This window comes from Mesocricetus auratus, unplaced genomic scaffold (genome assembly GCF_017639785.1).
Source record: "Mesocricetus auratus isolate SY011 unplaced genomic scaffold, BCM_Maur_2.0 Super-Scaffold_100006, whole genome shotgun sequence".
NCBI lineage: Eukaryota > Metazoa > Chordata > Mammalia > Rodentia > Cricetidae > Mesocricetus > Mesocricetus auratus.
Window position 1 is genome coordinate 102,237,451 of NW_024429190.1, and position 26,066 is coordinate 102,263,516.

Below are 26,066 nucleotides of genomic sequence, written 5' to 3' on the forward strand. Positions count from 1 at the left end.
AGCTCTCTAGTTTTCTTCCCTTAAGTCCTAACACAAAGTGTAGGACATTACTCCCCAGCATGCTCTTTCCAAGTAAGAACAGAGGGTATGCATTTCTCCTGCTGCTTCAGGAACCAAGGACAGATAAAGATAAAACCTGGAAAACCAGGTACGTTATTTTCCTTTGAGGTGATAACCATGAGCATTCTCCATTTGCTTCGATGTCAGCAAGTCTCAATAAACGTTCAGATTAGTTGTATGTCCGTAGGCATCATAATAAACTTCCTTTAAGTGGTTGTTTTGAGGAAAAAAATTAATGAATGACGAAAACAGGCATTGTTTCTTGCTCAGCTTCAATTATAGGTTATGTGGTTAATCTATTCAAGCCAGTATGAATATGGGCTCTCTACATTGGCTGTGTGGGTAAAACTGTGGAAGCGCTTTAACTACCTTCCTGCCCGTGGCTTTTTTTTCTTCTTCTTAAAAACTGCCAGGGCCTAATTTATAGGTAACTTTAAAACCCTATGAGGTTCAGAGCTGGATACATCTGTATTTTGCCCACTGAGGCTATGCTATCACCTAATTCAACAGCTTGTGTTTGGTCACTTGGTTACCCCAGAAGAAAGTTAACTTCATGAAACAGAAAGAAAATGGAGGGAGAGTGGGCAGCTTGGAGCAAGAAGACTGCTTGCCCTGTGAAGGAAAGGGGAGCAGCTGGGAAGAAGAAAGGAATGTTGGTGAATGGGAATGTGGTCAGGCTGGGATGTCATTCTCTTCCGTCCCTGCCAAATGTTTTCTCTTAGACTCAAAGGAAAACGTCCCAGAAGCTCCCCAGCGTTTTCTGACCTCTGCGCTGCAGATCCAGGGCCCGATAATCAGATGATTTAGAACTAAGAGTGCTTTGTTGACTCCGGTCACCACAAAGCCAGTGTTTTCAAACTTTTTTTTTAAATACAAAATCTTGAGCAGTGCTCCAGAACCTAAGAGAGCCCTTCCCAGAAACCTGGCAGCTGGGTCTGAAGGACACGACCTGTGCAAACAGTCAAGCTGGACTGTTCCTTCCACAACAATGAAACCAGAGGCCATGGAGCCCAGAGAGGCGCTCCATTGCTCAAGTGATAGATGGATGGATAGATAGATAGATAGATAGATAGATAGATAGATAGATAGATAGATAGCACACAGCACACAGACATGTCTTCCTGCTTTCCAGTTTCTCACTGTGACCCCAGCCTCTTCTGTTCCTACCCAAGTATGAGGGATGAGAACGGAGGCATAGAACTTTGGGATTCTTGCCATCCCCTGGAAGTCTCTTGGACCCTTAAATGACCTGTGGATATCATAAGGTCTACGAATGTTCTTACTGCCTCAAAAATAGTACTTTTTAAGGAGTGTAATTGTAAAAAGAACTTTCTTATGGAGAAGACCCACAGCTTTTTTCAAATGCTCTCAAACCTGTGACCCCCAAAAGGGTCAAGAATGATTTTTCTTCAATTTGTGTCCCTAAAAGTCACTTTTCCAGTTCTGATTGTGAGTTGCAAGGTTAACAATTACATTCATTTTAACTTTTCAAGGTAAATGTAGCATATAATCCTCTGAGTGCCTGGGGTCCCAGGCTTGCTTGTAAAACAGCGATTGGGTTGTGAATTCCTTAAATTGTCTCTGCAGCTGAATTCTAGCTAGAGCCAGGTTCTGCCCATCTTATTGCTGAGACGCTACGAATCCACTGAAATAGTTCAGGATCATTTTGATCCATGAACAGTCATTTCTTGGCTTAATCCTGCTTTGGTCTTGGATTAGGATTGCCAGATTTAACAAGTATAGGAAGGCTTTGGGAGTGTTAGAGCATTTGGCTGGGTTAAGAGCATGTTCTGTTTGCAGAAGAACTCTGGTTCAGTTCCCGATGTCCACATGGGGGCTACCAGCAAGCTGTAACTCCCATTTGAAAGGGTATGAACACCCTCTTCTAGTCTCTTCAGGTACTAGGCAAGCATGTGGTGCACATTCATACATGTAGGCAAGACACTCATACACATAAAAAATCAAAGTAAGCAAATAAATGTGAAGTTATGGGGCTTGAGAGATGGCTCAGTAGATAAGAACAGGAACTTCCCTGGTGGTTCAGTTCCCAGCATCCACGTGAGGCAACTCACAACAACTCTAACTCTAGCTTCAGAGAATCCAATATCTCTGACCTCCATCGGAGACCTGTACTCACATGCAATCCCCCCCCACCACACACACACACTTTAAAGGTGCATTTTTAAAGTACTTTTAGCCCTAGAACTTTTGTTGCAGATTAGACGTTTTTTGGTAAACAGTGACAGGATTGGGGGTCAGGGGCAGGGACCATAGAAATGTTCTAGAACTGGTATTAATTTACTCAGAATCATTGAACTTCACACTGAAGAGCATGAACTCGATGATAAATTACATTTCAGAATAGTATTAGAGACTTAAGGCTAGCATTGTTTAGCTTTTCTTTATTAATATGATGAAAGCCATAAATCTGTGCCTCAGAATCAAACTCTTAGGAATCTGAATAGTATTCTTGTAAAATTTCTGGGTCTGTGGAAGCTCATCACAGGTTGCCAAATGGTACCCCATCTGGGATTCTGTCCACTGCCAGGAAGTGGCAATAAGGCATCTCAGTAGCCACAGTATAGAGCTTTCGGAAGTCTCCTGCTGCTGCCTATAACAGTGCCCACTGGGCATCTGTGCCTTTCGTGCTGAAAGCATATGAGGGGGGCATTGTCTTATGGGCGAGCCAGAGCATTGGGTTTGTTTACGAAGCAGAGTACGTGCGTGCTGAAGCAGGCCCACACTCCCCCCTTAACTTCTTGATACAAACAAAGTATGTCTGTGTGTCATTACTACAGGCTCAGCCCTTTATCTACATCCACAAAGCTCATTATGTGGCTTTAGCATCAGGCACTCTGAGGAGCGTACATGGGCCAGGATATGGGATAGGAAGGGTGTTGAGTAAGGGCACTGGTCTACAAAAGCAGAGGACCTGTGAAGGGAGAACAGACTGGTCTACAGGAGCAATCGCCAGCCTCTTGAAGCTGCTACTGCTTATGGGACTTTTGAAAATCACTGTGGCTTCTGCTTGAATTGGTTCTCCATCATCCTAATTCTGTGACCCTCTAATACAGCTCCTCATGTTGTGGTGACCCCCCTCCCCAGTCACAAATTATTTCATTGCTACTTCATAAGTCTAACTTTGATACTGTTATGAATCGTAATGCAAATATTTGATATGTAGGATATCTGTTATGAGACCCCAAATGGGTTGAGAACTGCTATGTTCGAACCTCAAGCCAAGCTCTTCTATTTTTCTCTGACTGTTATAAATGTTATTTAACAAAAAAAATTGAAAATAAAGAAGCAGTAGTATGGGGTACCAAAGCCCCTCAGAGATCCTTTATTCATGTTCTCCGTCCTCTTCAGACATGTCTGCCTTTGTAGTCAGATTGTCTAGAGGTCAGTGAGACCCGGAGGCAGTTGGACCGTGAGGAACAAGAGGAGTGAGAACATGAACAAGTTGATAGGTAGAGCTGAGGCTGCCTAAGACTTAAGGCAGCTGAGACGTCCCTTCTGTGGAACCTAAGGTCCCTTCTAGCTCTCTGCCTTGGACAGTTTCTTGCTAGACAGTTGCTAAGACCCAAACGTTTTCATTCCAGGAAGCCCCAACAAGGCCCGGTCTTCACACATAAACATGGTTCTTCCAACTCACTTGATCTAAGCTCAGGACCTCAGGACAGTAAGATGGACAGAAATCTGTGCCTAGAATCGAACTCTGGGGACCCTCAGTGAGGTTGTCCTCCTTGAAGGGGAGGTCAAGCTAACTGAGTCTTCTTCACAGTGTAACAATGGATGTGGGTGCCTTAACTCAGTGAATTTTTCCTTATTTCCTCAATCAATGCCCTCTTGAGGGAGGTGCCTTGGCCAGTCTACTCTTAATCACTTGTATTACAGTGCAACCAGGTACCTCTCTTTGGAAAAAATTCTACAGAACTATCCATTTAGCTGCTTTTAAATGTCTTCTCTTACATGTATCCAAATAAGTGAGGTTTAATCATCATCATCATCTTCTTCTTCTTCTTCTCCTCCTCCTCCTCCTCCTCCTCCTCCTTCTACAAAGTGGGTGACTTTTAGGCTTTTGGGTCTTTGTTAAAGGGGCAATTTTTATAATGCCCACCCCTCTTTCATGTTTTCGGTCAAGCCTGCATGTGAGAAGTACAGCATCTTACAGTTCTGTTTTCTTCCCTGGAGAAGAAGCCAAATGCTCATTTTGTAGCTGACCAATCAGAGGCCTGGCCTTTGTTTGTGATGTCCTCCTCCGCTGTGCCCTTTTCCTCCCAATGTTTAGGCAGTAATCCTTCTATGGGAAACATTTTCCCTCCACGCTGACTCTGAATGACTCAGCAAGTTATTTTACATGGTTTCTGTAAGTGCTGAAGAAAGTAGTGTTTCCCTCTTACTGAGACCACCATGCTACAAGACATCATGTTCTCAAAGATGCTTCGAGTGAGATCTGGTCGCACCTCAAATGATATATTAGAGCAGTGGCTCTCAACTAATACAGCTCCAGCCCCCCATCATTGGGCATCTGGCCCTGTTTGCTAGTGGTTTTAATTGTCTCAGTCTGAGAAACGGGTGATACTGGCATCTGGTAGGTAGCTGAAGATACTGTTGCAACCCAGTGTACAAGTGATCCTCACAGCCAATAATGCTCTTTTCCCTAACTTACATAACTGTAAGTTGAAACCCCAGCATTTAAGGGATTTTTGCTCATTTTGCTTTCTCTCGAGGTCTGAGGAAAAGGAGAGGAAATGCCCCGTTTTTTTATGAGTTTGTTGTCCTGAGTTCCTACATCCCCTGTAGATCCAGGCAGTAGTGTGCACAGAGGTACCCCTAAGCTGGGCAAAGTGCACAGTTAAGGGAGGTCTCAGCTCCAACAGCTGCCTTAACTCCAAGGAGAGACAACTTTGACAAAAGCAGAGGACCTAAAAGTTACAAGGATGTTTAGTTTGTGATAAAAATCATCTTGCAGATTAAAGTCTTTCTTCTTGCCCATAAAATGACATGTTCTTTATATAACTCAGAAACTGGCGGCATTTAACCATGTGGTGAGTTGGGGGGCCAAGACTGTTGCCCATAGCCATGCTCCGATAATTCCATCCTCATTAGCAAGTGTGTCCAAGCTATAGGTCTTGATGGTCCTCATCATTTCTGTAAATGTTCTGTCTGTAGGAATTGACTCATGGAGGGGGGGCCTGTTTCCCGGAACCAAGTTCTTCCTGTGTCTTTTCTCTCCACGTTCTTATTCCCTACCGTGGCAAAGATGGCTACTGAACGCCAGTTCTTTCTTCTGCCCATATACAAGCACAGTTGAGAAAAGTGAGACTCCTTCCCAAGACACCCCCTGCCCCCAGCAAAGGCTCCCTGTGTCTCATTGACCTGGGATCATGTGCTCATCCTGAACCGAATGCTAAGAGATGACAGACTGTCATCTCTTATGACCTAAGTGTGCCATATCCATGAGCTGGAGTGGAAGTTCATGGATTCACGTGGGGTGGGCTAAAAATCTGGCAGATGTGTGCCCGCAAAGGGAAGTTGGGGTGAGATAGTTAAAAGGAGAGGAAACGGTACCTAGGGGAATAAATACCACTTACTACACACACACACACACACACACACACACACACACACACACACACACGCGCGCGCGCACAAACGAACAAAAAATTTGCTGCTAGAAAATATGTATTCTACAACCCAAAGACTTACCAAAGTTCTCACCACCCCACCATTGCAGTCAGATGGCTGACTGACTCAGACAGCATTATGAATCCCCTCAGCTCTGTTCTAAGCCACATGTAGACGTTCCTGTCAAAGAGGATGTAAAGCCAATTATCAACTGTCTTAGAATACTGGAGGAACTGTGCAAACACATAGTGATGGTGACATTACATCAAATCAGTTCCATTCAGTGTCTGCTACTTAGAAGTACCCGCACTGGCTCCAGCCCACCCGAACAGCTGTGCCAGCCTTGTTTCGGAAGCCAGTGTCTAAATTTATCCCAATCTTCATTGTCACAGGTCAGTGTGGGAAATCTTCTGAGGTCAGTGATTGAGGTAATTGGCTTGGAAACATCTCTGTTAAATGACATAATTGGTTTTAATTATGTAATTATGCCACTTAAAGTGTGGGGGTGAAAGGTTACCCTTATATTTAGCAGTGAGATACCCCCAAATGAAGTCAGGGCATTTAAAGTCGTGGGTCTTCAAAGTTCTCTAGTTTTTTTTTTTCCAGAGGAAAGCCAGAGTGGGCTTGCCTTGGCACTGGTGGTTTAGGGGTGATTATCCTTCGTGAGGTGGTGCCAGGCCTGCGCCTGTGTATGGGAGCCTTTGTAAGGAGAAGGCAGCAGCTTCCGTGAGACCTCCTTGTGATCTGAAGTTAATGAGCAGTGGGAACTCAACTGTCAGCAATTGAATCTGATTGGGCAGGGTAATTATATGATTGCCTCTGGTGTTTGCACATGCACAGGGATATTTTTATTGGAAAAAACCTAATTGCTTACTTACTTAGTGGAGGGCAAACCTAAACAAATTTGTGTTGTCATAGGTTAAAAAGACATCATTTCTTTGTCTCTAAAGTAGCTGCCTGTTCCCCTTCTTAGAAGTGAGGGTTTTGTTTCTTCCTGAACGGGTTCAGTCAGGGATATTTTTCAAGATAATATTAGAACATAAAGGAAAGCCACTCTGGGCTGTGAGCTTCTGGTGTGACGACTGTGTTCTGGTTGTCTTTTCTAAGTACACCCTACAATGGCTTCTTTCATAATGTACAGACAGCTAGAACCCTGGGCAGCATTCAAGCTACTGGGACTTCCACAAGCTTTTGTTTTGTTTTGTTTATTTTCTTCCCCATGTGGAGGCCCCTGACCACACTGGCTTCCTCGGCTTGGGCTTGCCGAAGGCAAGTGGGGAGGCATTACGACTGTGATGAGCTTTGAGAGATGAGAAACACCCAGGCTGAGAGGCACAAGATGCCCCCTCTGCAGTCTCCCAGGGCCTTAGGAGGAAGAGGGAGTAGGGCACAGTAGGCGAACTGAAGGGAGGGGGACCCGAGGTGCATCTGAGTCCAACCTTTAAAATCACCACCACCAAGTGAAGCTTACCTCCGTTGGGGAAGCTTTGCAACAGATCCCAGAACACTCTGGGGTCTGCCTTCTTCTCACGTCTTCCTAAGACCTGTCCCTCGGTGAGATCCTGTCAGAAGCTTACGGGGAGCAACTCACGGTGCGGGCAGCAGATGGCAAATGTTGTAGACCTGTGGGAGGGGGGAATGAGGGAGAATACAGCCCATCCCTGTTTCCCTGCTCTCCACCTCAGGGACTCTGTCCATGCTGACCCACCCCGATCCTTGTCCTGCTCAGGTCTGATACTCAGTGTCACTTCCAGAAAGCCTCCCCTGGCTGCTCTCACACCTCTGGACCATTTGTACATCCTAGCAAGTTCTAGGTCCTCAACTCTACTGTCCTGTGACTCCTTGTCTCGTTGTCTCTCCAGCACCCCAGAAACTCCACAAGAGCAGGGCCTGTGTGTGTGTTCCTTACTCCTCTCTCCACCCAGAGCCTGGCCCGGTGCATGGAGTGAGTGAGTGAATGAATGAATGAGTGAGTGAATGGAGTGAACGAATGAGGAGAGGGATGTTTGCTGAGCTGCGTGCTGCCCGTGGTTCCCACCCCGTGCTGTTAATACTGCTCTCTTGTCGCTTGCAATTTTCATTGCCCTAGATGATCCAGCTCTGTCGGAGGCACGTGTAGGCACAGCCAAATCTCATGCTGTACATTGGTCACCTGTCCAACCTTTGCCTAGAGAGGGAGCCCCCAGTTCCTTCAAGAGATCCAACTTTACCTGTCTGTAAAGAAGAAGAGGAGGAGGGAGACAGCGGGGAGGACCCGGTGGCATTGTAACACCGGAGCAGGTCCAGTGTTTACTCTTGCCCTTTTGGAGGTGGGTAACTACAATTGATGTGGAGTGCTGGGATTAGGAGAGACCGAGTAATGACTCTGGGTTTGGGGACTCATTTGTACTTCACTTTTTTTTTCTAGACTATAGGGACTGCACCCTATCTTTATATTTAACTCGTACCCAACTGTCTGTTCCATGGTCCCATGATTGCCATCAGCAGGCACTGTGGGTCCAGTTCCAGAAAACACACACTGTATTTTACTGCAGTGGCTCCCATGGCAACTGCGCACTGTTTCTACATCTGGCTCCGCAGATGAGAGGAGTACTGGTTGTGGAATTTAGTGAGTGCTACATTGTTTTCTTGCCGATGTATCTTTTGCTTGTTTCAAACGTCTACCAGCATCCCAAATGACCCCACAGTGGAGAGATCCTGAATTCCTATTGAGTATATGCAGTTACGCTCAGAAACACCCCTCAGTGTTTAAGTGCAGCCTTGCCCAAGCCTGAAACATGTCTAGCCAGCGTCTTCCTTGAAAACATGGACCTATGACACCTCGAGAGCCTCATCCAAGTGGCCTTCCTTCTGAAACCCCAAACTCTAAACTATCCCTGGATATGAAATGCTGATTTTTGATTGGCCCTGCAGTAACAGTTTCTGGGTGGATCGATGCTTCCACATGAAAACCACAGCTTCGTGAGATGGAACAGAGCAAACCCACAGAGGCCACAGGTCCTCGCTTGTGGGTTTTTTTGGTTGGCAGCCTGCGCTCAGCTTCTCTGGTCCAAATCCACTCTCCCTTGGTTATGTCCCTGTAACGTCCTCATATTCTGAGTCTCGTTTGCCTTGTAATCTTGAGATTGTATTTCTTAGCAAAATAAGCTCTAAGTTTGACATTCTAAGTGTTCCTTCCAGGAACAAGTTTGCATCCACTTTGCTGTGCAGTGTGTGTGTTCACAGACATCATGCACTTTGAATCAAATAGCCATGGGCCATGGTGATCTTTATTCCTGAGTTCTAAGGAAAGTTTAAATTTGACTGGGAGTTCTGGAATGCTAACAAGGGATGGATCACCATCTCATATCCTCTCTAGACTGAGTCAGGTAATAACTGCCTACACAAATAAATAACATTCTTTTGCAAATATATCTGAATGGCATTTAATATATAATTAAGCTAGGCAGCACAGCCTCTGAAGTGTCTCATCTTGTCTAATCACTATATGGTGTTTCCTTCCAGAACGTTTCTGTGTGGGGTGTGTCAGTCCTTTTGTTGTTATCATCATAGAGTTTGACAAAAAGAATAATTTGGAAAAGAAGAAGAGGAATGGTTAGAATAAGTTATTGCTCTTCCAGGACACACCCAGACCACAGCTTTGCTGCATTGTTTTTCTTGGAGAGTCTTCCTGTCCCTTCCGTGGCTAATTTATTCAATAGATTTTACAAAGGGTACAATGCCTGGACCAGCAACCTGCTTCCTGGCATCACACAGGAATGCCTTAGATAAGCTAAATCCTTATACCCACCTGGATGTAGTGATTCAGAAACTTTCTGTGGGGCCCAGCAGCCCATGCTTGCTTGAAGGTATCTGTGGTGCTCAGATGTACACAACACTCTCAAAGTCATTGGTTCTCTACCAGTACGTGAAATAAGGACTTTAAAGGGATAGAACCCAAGCACTGTCCTCCAGAAAGTTGCTATCCACCAAGGGCATAAAGCATACATCATTAGTCAGTTAAGCAGAGTGATCTCCAGATAACGTAAGTTCTATCATGGACTGACTTCATAACCCCCTCCAGGCGGCTTCATTTTGTTCTTGTAATCAACATAGAGGTGTGTTCCTCTGCCTGCCTTCCATCCTTACCTGGTACCACTTCCTTCCTCCTCGAGCACTCTTCAGCGTGATGCTCGCCTTCTTGGAGGTCCTCAAGCTCGCATCCGAGCGTGGTGCAGCAGTGACATAAATGGGAGCGAGGGAAGGAGGGAACAAGAGACCTGGAAAGCAGCAGTGATAGACTTTGGCTCTTTTCCATGAAGCGGAATACATGTAAACCCTTTGTCATCACTGGTTGGTACTCATATAGCAAGTAGTATAGGCAGGTGCATTGGTGTAGTTGTTGGTATATCATTAGCCTCATATCGAGGCTAATTGTCAAGTCATTAAGAATACAGGAGGAAGCATAATGTGGCTCTTAGTATCGTGTGTTTCCTTGACTGTTCTCTGGGAGCTGACTAGGTAGGAACAGTGGGTGCTGAATAAATGGGTGGGAGATCCCACTTTGGTGTGTCACACCATTATGTGGACTCTTGATGTTTTAATTTCGTTTCAGTGAAAATGATGACCGCGTCTGTTGAATTTGCCTTTTTAAAATGCTATGAGTACCAATATGGATCTTCACAGCTTTAAGGTACCATGTACTCTGGGAATAAAGGAACCAGTTAGATTTTTATAGTATGTAAAAATAGCATATCTTGCTGGGTGGTGGTAGCACACACATTTAATCTCAGCACTTAGGAGGCAGAGGCAGGTGAATCTCTGAATTCTAGGCTAGTTTGATTTAGAGAGTTCCAGGACAGCCAGAGAAGCAGAAGCAGAAGCAGCAGCAGCAGCAGCAGCAGCAGCAGCAGAAGAAGAAGAAGAAGAAGAAGAAGAAGAAGAAGAAGAAGAAGAAGAAGAAGAAGAAGAAGAAGAAGAGAAGAAGAAGGAAAGCAAATTGGATTTGAGGCTTCATGATGAATTGGGATTCTTGAAGATCTAAACCCTTGAGTCTGAGAATAAGGCCAAGGGATTTGAGTGTTGCTTCTGTTTTGAGTATCCCCAGCTCTGTGTCCATGCTATATGAGTGTAGCATCCCTGGTTGTAGACATCCTTTGCTCATCGGGATCCTTATCTGTGATCTCCTACAAAGGTGCAAAGAGTCAGTTTGAAGGTGCAAACAGGAGGAATGACCATGTGGCCTTAGGGAAGGCGTGGCTTCCACCCCGCCCTCCCACCCCCTACCTTATAACACCCCCCCAGAAGAAAAAGAACATCTCCTCAACACCTTAAGATGTTCCATCCTCAGTCAGTGGCCTTACTGTTGCACCGGTAAAGTCAGTCCACCCCTGTGAGTGGTGACCCCACATGGACACAATAGACGTGCCACACCTCTGAGAACTCAAGCACAGAGGCTGAGAAGGCTTCCTCCAAAGTCTATCACTGATCCTTGTGTTGCTGTGAGACGTCACGGTGCCCATGAAAACCTACAGAAGAATCCCTCATGGCAGGGAGGCATATCAGCCAGCTGCAGGCATGACGGCAGGAAGTTGAGAGCTCACATTGTCAAACGCAAGCCCAAAGCAAAGAGAGGGAGAACTGGAAGTGGTATGAGGCTTTTCATCTCAAGGCCCAGCCCCAGTGACACACTTCCTCCAACAAGGCAGACCCTCCCCAAACTGCACCACCAACTGGAAACCAAATATTCAAATAGGACAGCCTATGGAAGGACATTCTCATCCAGACCTTTAGACTCCAATAACCAAGTGAAGTGAACCCCAAATACATCACCTGAAACTCAGACTGTAATGGGTGACGGGATGCTTTCACTCTTCCCTTCTGTGGGATGGGCAGCACTTCCGGGGCTGCTGTTTCCTGAAGACCACGGGATTGTAGTCCTCGGAGGCCCCCCCCCCCCCCCCGTTTTCTTAGGAGATCCTTGTGGGTGGTTTCTCTTCATTTCTTTATGCCAAGTAGCTTCTAGTGCTTGTCTCTTTTCCATGTGACTGGTATTCCCTAGGCCCATGTGTTTTCCATCTGTGCACTTATCTTTGCTTTGCTTAGTTTGGGCCTTGTCTGCTGGAGCATCTCTTATCTTCAAGTTCTTGATATCTAATTCCTGTATCCATCCGTCATCTAGGAGAGCCAGATTGCATCTCCGTATTCTGGGATAAATTTACAAATTTATAACTTCTTTCACTGATGACCTCGTCTTCAATATTTTCTACGGATTCAACTGTTTCTAATGCTGGCTGTGGTCCCATCGCTGCATTTTTAATAGGAGGTAAATGGTAGAAACCCCTCCTGTTTCCCATCTTGGATGCACCCCCCTGCATCAGCACCCCATAAAAGCATTGCCGCTCACGGGGAAACTGAGTCCCAGAGATTGATGTGGTTTGTGAGAGGTAATGCTATTGGTTCCTGGCAGGGGTGGACGGTGCAAGGGCCTGCTTCATCCCTGCAACTCCCAATAAAGATCAGACCTGAGAAGCAAAAAAAAAAAAAAAAATCACCATTACTGTCAAACTGACCAAGATCTCACACATATGAAGTATGAATACTTTAATTAATTGAGACTTTCCTAGCTAAGAATGATTCTTGCTTCTCTATAGCATAGATTGCCTCAATAAACCATGGTCTCAAAAGGACCATAACAAGGAGAAAGTTTAAAACAGAGATGTTTCAGTTGGGAACTGTTTTGCCCATCTCTGGCATAGTTAGCAATGTCCAGAGTCATTTTTGTTTGTCATAATTCCAGGTTTGGAGAGCAGGCATGGGCTCTCATTATCCAAAGTAGGGGAGGGCATGGTTAATCATCTTGCATTAGTGAGGGTAACCTCCTCACAGAATTATCCATCCCCAGATGTCAGCAGTGCTGCTGTTTAAACGCTCTGGCTTGAAGGGAATACATTCTGCCTTTACATCAGTAGCCGCTCACCTGAGAACCAAAGCTCCTTGGGAAGCCACACACACAAAGAAATATGCAGTCACCACTAGACCATGATGAAATTGTATGGCAGTTTCCCTGATATGTGTATAGACAGTATCGTGACTTCTGAAAATGGAAAACATTTCCAACTTTAAAACACAAACGTTTAAGAGCATTACTGGGTACCTGGTATCTTTGCTTGGGTGAAAGCAATGTTAGGTGGTAACTCTTGGAGATAGCCCTCTAGAATGTTCTAACATTTAAAAGGAGTCAGCATCAAGATAGTTATGATTCTGGGTTCAGGAACCAATGTGAAGGTTGTCCACGCTCTTTGGATCATCAACAATCCAGGGGATGCCTTGGTGGCTGATGGCTCCTACCAGTGGCCATGGTGTTGGAGCAGATCTGGCAAGCAGACGTTTATGATAAATGGTTTGCATTCTAGAACAGTTGCTTCTGAGGGAAGGAGGGTCGATCCAGAGAAGAACATCCCAGACAGTCGTCCTCTTTGTTAGCCACACTGCCATCCTCGTTACCCTTCCACCACCCCCATATTCTCAAAGCCTTCAGTCAAATGCCCACTTTAACAATACACGTGGTGTTGGTCAAGGTTGATCTAGTGCTGCTTTAGTAAGAGCATTTACATCAGATTCAAGGGAGCATCAAGACCCACACCATCTTAGTGGTGAATCTCCAGAAGAGATGTAGAAGACAGATTATCAGAACAACTGTTTAGGGCTTTGTGGTTGTTTTGCAGTGAATGGAACTGCAGGCAGGTCTTTCATGTGCTAAGGGAGTGCTCTACCACTAAGATTAATGAAAGACTTGGGTTTCTGAGACAAGGTCTCAGTGTGTGACCCAGTCTGATATGGCCTCAGACTTGGAATCTTCTCCTGCTGGAGCCTTCTGCATAAAAGGGATACAGGTGGGTTACACCATACCCAGATGAAAAATAGTTTCTTAAGGAAAACTGTTCAACCAACAAAAGGTGACTATGAGTTTATTCTGCCAGGGCCAGAAGTCTTAGTGACATTTATCGAGATCATTAGAATACACTGTATTTAGTATTCTGATGGACTCATTAATCTCTATAGAAGCCTCTGAAATAAATAACAGCATTATGACCATTTTATAGATTTAGAAAATGGCCAATGAGCCATTTGTCCAAAGTCCCCCAGTAATTCCTTCTCCTCTACCCATTGGGCTGGTAACTTAAACATACTTCTGAGTTCGAGTTATCAAGCTGTTGGCTTTTTTGTTTTTCAAGCTGTCGTTCTTTCTTTAATTGGGCAGGACATTCGTCGTGATGGTATGTAGCTGTTTTAAGAGATGAATGCATCACTTTTAGTTGATTTGGCAAAGGCTAGTTTCCAAATGGAATTTAACAGAACAGGCTACTGAAAAGGGTATTACACGTTTGTTCTTTGAAGCCTCCAGCAAGGCAGGTTGTAGTACAATGAGGAGTGAAGACCAGAATGGAGAAGCAGCCTCATGGCTGCTTAGACTCTTTGGTTACTAAAGATATAGTTTTAAACAGGCAACATGGCTTCTTAAGATATCAGATAGCTGCTGCCACATGGAAACCATAGTTTAATCATTTACTCAACAGCCATTTATTTGACCTCTAGGACATACTGCAGGCATGATGACAGGCTCACTCACCATTTCTCTTTGAAAATGCATCTCAAACTCCTACTTGTACCATCTATATTTTGAAGTCCTTTTGAGGAGCCCTGACCACTACAGGCTACAGAGCCAGGCTGGCATTTGCAAATGTTCTTGGAGTATCCACTGTGTGCAAGACCTCAAGTCGGGAGGTAGATATTGCAAGTTACTTCTGGTTCAGTGGGGCTCGCCGTAGTAAACCAGGAAGCAAATGAAGATGATAACGATGTCTTGTAAGTTACCTGGAGTAAGTACAGTGGAGTGACTGGAACCGAGGAGCAGATGGGCCAAAGCTGATCAGAAACGGTTTTTCCTGAAGAGAGAAAACACAAAGACACACTTTGCGAAGCGGAAGTTGCTTTCTAGGCAGAGAGCTGGGTGAATTGACCTTCATGTGTGAGGTTCTGAAGCTTGGTATCTCCGTTTCCCTCTTCTTGACCGAGTCTGTGTATCCCAGATGATCTGGACTTCACTATACACACCTCTAGCATTTGAACTTTTGGCCTCACTCTCCTGAGTACTTAGGTTACAGGCATTTTCTGGCAAGCCCAGGGTGAAGTTCTAACACGGTTTGCGTGTTGAGCACATTGTCTCGTGTCTTAGGACGTGTGGGTGCAGCTCAGTGACTGGGAGCTAGCTCGGATTTCGTGAACACCCCACATTCTCATGAAGACAATGCATGGGTTTTTTTTGTTTGTTTGTTTTTTTGTTTTTTTGTTTTTTTGAGACAGGGTTTCTCTGTATTGTTTTTGAGGCTGTCAGTCCAGCCTGGCCTCGAACTCACAGAGATCCGCCTGCCTCTGCCTCCTGAGTGCTGGGATTAAAGGCGTGCACCACCACCGCCCGGCTGCATGTTTATTTTTTAAGTGGAACTTGCTAACTTATGTAGCTGAAATCTTCCAGATCCCTATTAATGTTTTCATTGTTCGCTGCTCAGTTTCTGGGAGAGATAAGACGAAGATCCTCTTGATGACCGAGGATCTTGACCATTTTTTGAGTGACCCTGTCAGGTTTTTTTTTTTTATTTCTCTTTCCTGAGATATGCTTTCCTGGGTGTGGGAATCTTCTTATCTAGCGTTGCCCCTCTTTCTGACTTGTTCTTCCAAGTGCCCCTTTCTCCCCATCCATGCTTTCACTACTATTAAACTTGATCTGATAGTATCGCTGGTGCAACATCATTTTGGTTTGCGTGTGCGTTTTTGGCTTTGCTGTTTTAGCCTTTATCTTTCAGTGGTCCATTTTTATGAGCAGTTTTTTTTTTTTTTAAGGAAAAGAATTCCGGTGTCTCTGTCTTTTAATGGGTGAATTTAAGCCGTTCGTGTTTATTGCGCGTTACTTTGCCTTGCCTCTGTCTAACTTTGCACATTTTAGTGTACTTCTTTTCTTCTTTTATTCCTTTTCTCTCCTCAACTGCCCTGCTTGTCTCTTTCTTGGCTTGATGCTTTCTAGTTTCCCATCTACTGTTTTTAAAGGTGCATGCTCTGTTTCTCTTTTTAGTGGCTCAGATAATCTCTAAACCAGGATTTGACAAACTCCCAAAGCTGTTAATGCATCCCCCATAGATTAGCTTTAGGGGGGTCCTCTGGTAATATTTTGGATCCCCGAGCCTTGGGTCCTTAATGGGATGAAGTGTAAATGAAATTGTAGAATAACGCTCATCACGATGACAGCATCTAGGAGGGCAGGCTCCCAAAATGCCTTTGCCAAGGCCGCGACTTGTTCTAGAGACTCACAGGCAACCGAACACTGCATAGCCATGGGTCACAGGCCATGGGTCACAGGCCATGGGTCACAGGCCATGGATCACAGGCCCTGTGCAGTTCTGAGCAAAGTGACTTGATGTCTTTGGTGGCCCTTTCCTTTGTCTGCATCCGAGCTCTTGTAAGTGATGATAAACATTAAATAGCTCCTGTAAAGCTGTTGAATTGTTAGTTTTTAAACAGCGTAAAACACTGACATTTTCATTAGATCCTGGCCGTGAGGAATGTCCAGCTTTCATCATAACAGTCTTGTTTATTTCCAAGGAAAGTCTTAATGTACTGCCTATGGGAGAGCTCTTTCTGTCACCTGCTCTTAAATGGAAACATCTTTGCTCAGCCAAAGATTTTTTTTGGGGAAATGATTTATAAGAGAGCTTTTCACCTCCTCTTCTCCCCTTGTCTCCTAAATGGTAAGGGTGGGAATTGAGTCTTTGAAGAGCTTTAGGATGACACAGAAACAGTTTCACCCTGAAGTAATGCTGCTGACTCATCGCCAGAAGACAGCCATGCTTTTAAACCTCTATTTGGTCTCAGTGTGCCCTGTTGAAGATAAGCAAGTCATATCTGTCTTTTCCCTCAATCTTTTGGTTGACATTTAAACAGATAACTTGATTTTGCATTAATAAACTCCCTTGTATATGTTAACAGACAAAGCATTTAACTGCCAGGTCTTTCTAAGCAAATAAGAAAAGAGAGGGGCCTTTTGCCTTCCAATCGTTGCATTAGATCTGCAAAACATGACATCTTCATGGAAAAAAATGTGGCCTCATGTCAGTTTAACAAGCTGGAATGTGCGTGTGCTGAAAGACAGGCTTGTCTCAATACAGTTGGGACTGGGATGTGACATTCCCTGGTATCGGCGTTATCTGTAATTTATGGAAGGCTGGTGGCTTGTTCATTTTAAAAGGCCTCCCTGTCTCTGTAATGGCTCATTGGTTTGCCCACCTGCATCTGTTGAACTGCAAAGCGAGTGTGTGTGTTCTGGGAGTAGGACCTTTGTGGTCATGAATAGCTAATGAATGCTTTGAAACCAGGATAAGAAGCCAGTGTTTTAGAATTGATGTGGCAATGCTGGAAATGCAGGGTGCTAGAAAAGGTGGCGGTACTGGAAGCCATGGTGACGAAGATGGTGGCTGTGGCAACAGCCAGGTGTTGAAGAGATGCCTGGAAGTTACCATGTAATCAGAGTGTTTGAGGAAAACGCACGGTTATCTATTAAAATCTTATCCATAGTCTCCAAGCTTCCACTTGGACAATTCTAGTCACTCTAAGGTCTTGAACAAAACGTGCCCACAGAGAGCAAGCTGCAGAAGCCCTGCTCAGTCATCAGCTGTGCTTTGGAAAATGTGTTCATTCAAAAAATGCCAAGGATGGTTGGTTTATGCCGTTTGTTCCTGATCTCATCTTTCTCCCTAAACCTTGGCTCACATGACACGAGGCGGTTTGAGATTCTGTACCCTGGCCCGGGTCTCCGTAGTCTCTTTGCCCACCTTTCTTCCTAGGATCACCTGGATACAAATGATAAGGTAGTACATGAGACTCAAAGGCCAACGTTAAGGTAGGAATAGAATGGAGCCATCGTGTCACTGAGACAAGACAAACGCAAACCAAACATCAGAAACACACAATGCCAACAAACAGAACAGGAGACAGTTCATAGAGAGGAGTCTGAGTATAAAGGTGAGGGTGAAATGAAGAGGATTAAGGAAATCTGTTATTGTAGACCAGACAGTCCAGGACCAACACCAAGCAAAAAAAAAAAAAAACCTCAGTAGGTGAAAGGCATGGGAGGTTAAGCAGTGGAGCTACAGGCGTTGAGAGAAGTTGAGAAGTCTGTGAAGCAGACTGAGAGCAAGAATCACAGGGCTCTAAGAGCGAAGGTTCTAACACAAGAAGAGGCAGACCTTGGTTGGAGAGGGGGCGAGGAGGAGGGAAAGGAGCCCACAGAGCTCATCAGGGGCTCCCACATCCCTGTACAGTAGAGCAAGGACACGAGGCTGGTACCAAGTAAGTGTTCTCTTGCATGATACTGAGCCTCTTAAAAAAAAATCAGCCGATGCTTCTTACAAAATGGAGTGTTCTGGTGGCAGGAGAGAGATGGGCCGGAGAGATGTCTTAGAGGTTAAGAGTACTTCCTGGCTGCTCTTGCAGACGTCCTGACTTCAATTCCCAGCAACCACATGGTGGCTCACAACCATCTATAATGAGATCCGATGCCCTCCCTGGTGTGCAGGCAGAACACTGTCTATATAGCAGATAAATAAATCTTAAAAAAAAAAAACTGACGGCAGTCGAGCCTAGCTTTAGACATGAGGAACAGCCACCTTTAACAACAGAGTAAGCTAAGCAGCTGTGAATAGACTTTGCCAGGAGCCCTGTGAGGGGAAACAGTGCCTTTCGGCATCCCCACCTCCGTCTCTCTTCCCGCTCTGGTCCTGGGATGCTCCTCAATAAGATGTAGGTACACTGGCAACCCACATCTGTCCCCGTGTTCCCACATCCCCACAAGGCTCTCCTTCATCTCCCATGTCTGCCTGTGCTTAGACAGCTAACAGAGTCACCCAGAGGGCTGATGGGCTGAGACGAGGACAGCGGCCAAGCACTAAGGCCTCATTCCACCCCAAGTCGAAGGAGCAGAACTCGAGGCGTCAAGAACGCGGAGCGTCGTCTCAAGCCCCATCGGCCCGCCTACTCCGGTGCTCTCCTGTAGCATATGGGTGTCAGCACGTCTGGCTGGCTTGCCACTAGGCAAGCAGCATGTCGTACAAAGCCAGACACGTGTGAGATGCTTGTACAGTTTATTTGAAAAGGGGAAGGGGAGGGGGAGAGATCGTCGAACCTCCTCATCCTTACAAATGGGGGTAGGTATGACTCCCATATGCATTTTAGCATACGCAGCACAAGCGTAAGCAATGACTCTCTAATGGTCAAGTTATCAGCCGCCAGTGATGGATAGGTGGAGGGGTTGATTTCAGCAGAGCTGGGTGGGGCCCGGCCGGAGCTTCTCTGAAGTTAAGTACCTCACTGTCTACACCTACAGGTTGCCTTTTCAGATAGATGAGTTCCTATGCCTTCAGCAATCTGATCCAAGGTGATTTCATTGTTTCTCACTCGAGCTGTTGAAAACAAGTGCACTTCCTTATCGTAGACAAGAAGTTGAAGTCGGGCTGGAGAGATGGCTTAGCCTTGCTAAAGGCTAAGCTCACAACCAAAAAATACAAGAAGTTGAGGTCCTGGCAAGGGAGGGAAATAGGGACAGGGTCCAGATGAAAAGCTAAGCCTGCCTGCCGCACACTCTGTCCCTCTCCCGGCCGCCCTGTCCTTTCCTAGCTTCCTTGTCACCGGTGCCATCCCCGGACAGCAATGAGGAAACATCTGTTCAGAGATACAGCCAGGGCAGGGGCATCCATAAAGGCTCTCCGGTGTGCCCGCAGAGTATGAGACCCCGCAGGGTGCTTACTTTTCAGAACAAAAACACACGTACCAGTCAGATGCTCAGGGACGACCAGGGAAAACGGAATGGGCAAGCATGACGCCGGCTATGAGAACAGGGAGACAGGACCCAGGACACTGTGCCCACAGGCCCAGCCTTGCTGCTCTGCCCCAGGGAGGCCTCGAGGGCTTAGCGGGGGGGGGGGACTGCAGAGGGCTTGGGGAGGACTCACCCGGGAGGCAGTCATTGGTAGATACCAGCTGGTGTGACATCCCCCACAAGGCCAGCTTCGGACTGGCATCTTCTCAGACACCTGTCTTCTCCACAAGTGTTCTCATGAAAAGGTCCCGGGGACGGAGAAGTGTGCCTTGAGAAGGTGTGTGTCACAACACTGGGCAGATGCGACTAGGTTCCATGTCTATTTGTGCCACAGGCTTTGTGACTTTCCATATCCGAATGGCCTGCTCTGCGTCTCCTAGGCTGTAGTACGGATAAGGATAAAGGAAATAAGTTTGCTGACCTGGCAAAGAGGAGATCAGGGAACCTGCTGGGGGACCCCAGGAACCACTGTTGGTCTTTCTTAGGGATGTCCAGTACGCCCTCAGCAGCTGCTGCTCTGGCCAGGGCGTGCAGGTCTCGCATTGTCTGTGGTCATTCTGCTTGTCAGTCACTCTGGGCTCCATGAGCAACTGCGTCTTCCACGTCCTGCCTGTGCCTTGATCTCAGGGTCCCTGTCTGGGAAACAAACCATGTGAGCGAGCTGCCACTAGTCTCATCCAGCTTTGGGGTCCTACCCTGGCGCGAGAGCTTTCTGTGCTCTAGGCCTCACCTGTGACAGCATCAGGTCTCACAGGGCGGTAACCAGGAGGCCAGGCATGACCACAATCAGTCCCACGTAAAAGAAGATGAAAGCCAGGAAGTATTTTACAATAACTTCCATTTGTTCTTTCCAAGCATATTTGCTTTGCAAAAAAGGCAAAAGCACAGCAACAAAAATGAACACCGACAGCAACAAAAAGGGAAAACCAACCTAGGACATCTCTTCCCCCTTAGAGTTGTGCGCAGATGTGGAGAAAGCCAATGATGCCACCCATCGCCTTGCTTGGCACAGTCTTGTCTTCTCCAGGTCACTTGACGGTTGACACTGTGTCTCTTCATTTGCACACATATGATGCATGTGTGTGGTTTTACAGCGGCATGGCTGGCAGTGAGCGTGTTGGGGCCATTGTAACTCACTTGACGTGATGCTCCGTTTCTCCTTGGACGCTGGTGAAGAGATCAGCATTCTCTACCCAGTACGGCGTGCTGTCTTTTGTTGTGGAAAGACTTTTCACAGCGCCCCTCCCCAGGGCTTTATCCTATTTCCAGGTGTGCTTGGGACCAGGAAGGCGGCCGCAGTGAACATCCCTCATTCTTTGCTGAGTGTTCTGTGGACTGAACTCCACCACTGACAGTTCTGACGTTGGAGTCTGAGGATGCCCGCTCTTTAAACTGTAGTGGTGACCGCCAGACTGTCTCTGCTAAGGTGCCACCCTCCGCCTGCTGTCAGTCTGCCTCTTTTCCAACCCACAGAGGGCAAACTCGTCCTGTTCTGACGCTGTGTTTCCTTCTCTCTGTTGCCTCGACCCAACGTTTATCTGTTTATTATTGGTCAAATTTCGTCCCAAGAATTAATACAGTTGTATCTTTGGGCCCTGCTCTGATTTTGATAAAATTTCCTCCCCTTTTTTTAAAAAGGCATTTTTTAAAGATCATAGTAATTTTTTTTCCCTACAGGCCACGAGAGGCGCTGAGGTGGGGGATGAATAGGAGCAGTAACCCTTCCGCGGGCTGTAAAGATCATGGGCTCACTCACGTACGTTGCTGCGGCCATAGGCTTCCTTGGTGCCGCCCTGGGAGGTGGGCTGAGCTGTGAATGAACTTCTGGTTGTCAGTCCCTGGTTGGTAAAAGAAGGTAGAGCCTGTAAACCCTGTTGCTGCTGGGTCCAGACGCCTGAGTTCGTCCCTGCAGGCTACCCAGCTGTCTCCTGTCTCTTGGGGGAAAAAAATCAAGTAAAGCACCATAGACGGTAAGGTGGGAGTAGGGAAGCAGTATCCTGGGGCACAGCTTGGAGATAAAGATGCAGTTTTTAGGTCACTTGGGGTTCCTGTGGCTTTAGCTCAGGTATCTGGTCCGTGAAGATGTGTGTCTCGCAGTCCGGGAGGCCATGCTATTTGATTGCTAGGTCACGACCGTATCCGTTGAGCCATCAGGTTCCTAAGACTCTCTGTCTTTATACAAGTGACCCTGTCTATTTGGCTGTCCCTCTCCAAGCCTCTTATTCTTGTCTGTAATGGAATTGATGCAACCTTGGTCATTACTAGAAATCAGTTATAGATTGTGAGTGCCTCAGCCTAAGGCAGGGCACCTCTGAAGCTTGTTGCCACCAGCTCAGGAGGGTAAATGACACTACACCACAGACAGTGGCACCCCAAACCCTGCTGGTGTGGAATTTTCAACCACTTTTGAGAACAAGTCGACAGTAACTAGCCCCATGTATGTTAGATATTCACTGGGCCGTGGCAACTTGGCCTTGAAGTCTATACTTTAGGGAAATGTTTAGACCTTTGTTTAAAAAGACATGTGTAAATAGGACTCTTGAAGATTTGAATTGACAAAAAAAAAATGGGAAAATAGAAAACACTCGTCAATAGAAGTTTTAGCAGCATCCTGTTATAAAATACTTCACAGCACTGAAACACTTCATATTGACACATTGTACTAATAAATTGCAAACAGTTTTTTGTATGTATACACGTATGTCCATATTCTGTTTTGTTGTTGTTGTTGTTGTTTTCTCAAGACAGGGTTTCTCTGTGTAACAGTCCCAACTGCCCTAGAACTCACCCTGAAGACCAAGCTGGCCTCAAACTCACTGAGATCCGCCTGTCTCTGCCTCCCAAGAACTGGGAGTAAAGGCATGTGCCACCAACACCTAGGTGTATGTGCATATTCTTCAGTATGCATGTCCATGTGTGTTCATGTGCACATGTATGTGGGTATTAGCCAACACATGTGTGCATGTGTACAAGGAGGGCAGGGAGCAACCTTGGGTGGTGTTTCTCCATACCTGACATTTTTATGTGGGCTCTGGAGAAGGAATTCAGATTCTTTGCTTGGAAGACAAGAATTCACTGGCTTGAGCCCATGTCTTTAGCCCACTAGATGTTTTATAATTAGTATTTTTAGTTAGCATACAAAATTGTGGGTTTCATTATGGCACACTCTTACATTTATATCATCTTATTTACTCATATTCATTCCTCACTGTCTCTCCCTCCCTTTCACTGATCTCTCTCCTTGTCCCAGACAGGCCCCCTTTGTGTTCTCTGTAACATGCATATGCGTATGTCCACATATATGTATATGTATTTAGTCAAATCTAGATTCCATATATGCGAGAAAATATGCAATGTTTATCTCCTGAGCTTGGCTTATTTCACTCAACATAATACGGCCTCTGATTCCATCCTTTGTCCTGCAAATGATGTAGTTTCTTCTTTATGGCTGAGGAAAACTCCATGGGGTTTTCTTTTGTTTCATCTGTGTATGTGTGTCAAGGCTGACTCTGTATCTTAGCCATCATGATAGCGCTGTGATGGAAATGCAAATCTTGTGCTGCTGGGTTCCTTGGAAATGGGCCCAGAAGTTAGATAGCTGCTCTATAAGGTGATTCTGTTCTGTGGTTGGTTTTTTTGGGGGGGGGGTTGTTTGTTTGCTTCTATGAACCTTCAATTTATTTCCCATAGGTGTTCCACACGCTTACAATTCCCACCTGTGTATAAAGGGTTCTCTTGCCTGGGATCCTTGCTAGGGTGAGACTCAACCATTTTTCCTAAGATGTGTGTGTGTGTGTGTGTGTGTGTGTGTGTGTGTGTGTGTGTGAGTGAGTGTGTGTGTGTGAGTGAGTGTGTGTGAGTGAATGTGTGAATGTGTGTGTCTATGTCAACACCATATGTATTTATGTGCCTCTGGAGACGGGAAGAGGCCATCAGGTCTGGAGTTTCAGATGATTGTGAGCTGCCTTACATGGGTGCTAGGAACTTAACTCCAGGCCTCTGGAAAAGCAGAAAACTCTCTTAATCTATGAACCCACTCTCCAGTCCAGTGAGACGGAATCTCACTGAAGTTTCCTTGTCACTTCCCTAACCCCTAAAGGTATTGGAAAGATATTCAGATATGTATTGACCATCCCATTTCTCCCTTTAAGAACTGGTTGTTCAATTCATTTGTCCATTGGTTGATGAGTGATTTGTTGTTTGTTTGTTTTTTAACGCTTTCATTTTAAGAGTTTATATAACCTAGATTTTAACCTCCTGTGTAGTTGATAAAAATTTCTCGCCCATTCTGGAGGCTGTCACTGTACGTAACCATTTGAAGTTTTATAATCCTTTTTGTCAGCTCTGTGGGCCCCCCTCCTTGACTGGGCATGTCTGTTAAAGCATTCCCCCTGTGCTTTCCTCCAGCACTTTCAGACTTTTGGGTCTTATATTAAGGCCTTTGATCCAGTTCTAATCGATCTTGTCCAGACTCAGAGATGTGGATCAAGCTTCATTCACCTGCATGGGGATCCTGTTCTCTTAGCACCATTTGATGAAGATGCCGTCTTTCTTCTAGAATGGAGCAGGTTCTGTGGCAATGTGTGCATTATGATAACGCTTGTTTAAATTTAACGATTCATAATATATTCAAACTGAGTTAGCAGGATATAAAATGGTGACTGCACAGTAAGCTTGCATAGACGTGATGTTCCTTGGTATAGTGTGTGCCTGGTGATTGGGAGAATAGACTGAAAACAGAGATGGCGGAGGAGCCCCAAGGTATAGTCTCTGCTTCTTATTTTTGGGAGAGCAGATGCGAAGGGATCCTGACAAGATGTTACTCTTTATTCCACTGGATTTATTCCACTTGTCAGAATATTTGAAACATTTTGAATAAATTTTTTTTCAAGGATATAAAGAAAACTTTAAGCAGGCCCCAAAAAGGTTCAAGAAAACTTCCTAAGAAAGGCTCCTACCAGAGAAGCTTCTGCTCTCTCCTCAGGTTCTGCTCTGACACCAAAAACTGATCTGGGCATGTCAGAAGAGGCGATTAGTCTTTGGACAAGGTCGAGGTCAGGGCGGTTTCCGTGGGAAGGCCTTTTTCAGGACCTGATTGCCCCGGGCATTGTATTGTTCTTAGTAAACATGTTTTTAGTAAAACATTGTCTTACAGCTGCCTACTCCCAGGCAGAAGGGGAAGTGGGTCTCTGCTCAAGGTCTGGTGTTCCCACAATTCACCCCTTTTTATTTTCAAATGAGGCACTCCTGGCTTAGGTCAAGTAGGGTCACCCTCCCTTGCCCGTCTTCGGGGGTCCTTGAACCCCTGTCTTAGGTGGGAGGGGTCTTCCCCACAGGTTGCCCGTCGACGGAATCACCCCAACCTTAAATCATCTGTAACCAACCTTCATGGCTATCGGGATTGCCATGGGCTAAGCTAAGCAATACTTGGTTATGCATCTCTTGCCTCTGGAACAAGGCACGTTTGAGCTCAGCATAAAGCCAGAATGCCTACCGCCACTGCCACCATTTCCAGGACCCCCATTGACATAGCGCCTCTCCATCACCATACCCATCACCAGATCTGGGCCATAACATTCTACCAGCCTTCGTCTGTTACAAGGGTAACATGCACGTGATTTACATTCTGTTACAAGGGTAACCCACATGTGATTTACATTTACAATTTGATAAAGTTTACAATCGTTCCAAAATCTGCTCAGGAAAGCATTTAGAAAGTGCACTTGCACAGATATGTTAGGTACAATCATTGATGTTACACATGTAGCATTACGAAAAATATGAACAATAGGCTTGTTGCACTATCCACAGAGCACCAATTTGTTCCTGTGGTGATGCAGTTTGTTGATTTAATGTCAGCTGATTATGCGACTTGAGTCAAAGTCTCCTTTTTGTCACATTAGGACAAGTTGCATTTCTCCAGAAAAATACACTGGCCTAGGCGCGATTCCAGAAACAGGAACCACCAAGTCTGATATTTCAAGTGACCATGTCCTGTTCAAATACTGAAAAGAGGCTTTTGCCACTCATAGTTCATACCAATGTCCAAATGCTTTAAATGGGTCCTTTTTTCTCTGTTGGCTTCACGATGAAAACTCATCGGTCCGGAAGGTTGATGCAGCAGGTCTGTTGAGAAACTGGAAATCTCGAACCGACTGTTTTCTTTCTTTCTTGGGCTCTAGATTCGATGACATCAAGGGTCAGGAACACTGATTTAGGAGATCTCACTCAAACTGGCTTAGGTAGGCTCCCATGGTCTCAGGTCCAGTTTTTCTCTGCTCCATGCATCTCACTAAATGGTCTGACAGCTGCCGAAGCTTTATTCTTTTCCTGCAAGAAAACACAAACATGCCCTCGACCCCAAATTAGAGTCTTCTCCACTGTCTAGTGCATGGATGTCTCCATTTGACCTGAGCAATGGTTGCTCAAGTTCCATCATGCCAGAATCTGTCTGAAGCTCACTGGCATT

The 26,066-nt window shown here is 45.6% G+C and overlaps 1 protein-coding gene across 14 annotated transcripts in view; it reads left to right on the top strand.

The window, feature by feature from the left end:
* Positions 1-26,066, top strand: part of Erc2 (ELKS/RAB6-interacting/CAST family member 2) — an 880,091-nt gene that overhangs the window by 773,330 nt on the left and 80,695 nt on the right. Inside the window, exon 21 of one of the 14 annotated variants that reach the window (XR_002384370.2) lies at positions 7,781-8,000. The exons of the other annotated variants lie outside the window; for them this stretch is intronic. The gene's annotated coding sequence lies outside the window, so the exon portion shown is untranslated. The remainder of the gene's footprint in view (positions 1-7,780; positions 8,001-26,066) is intronic. 14 annotated transcript variants of the gene reach the window in all.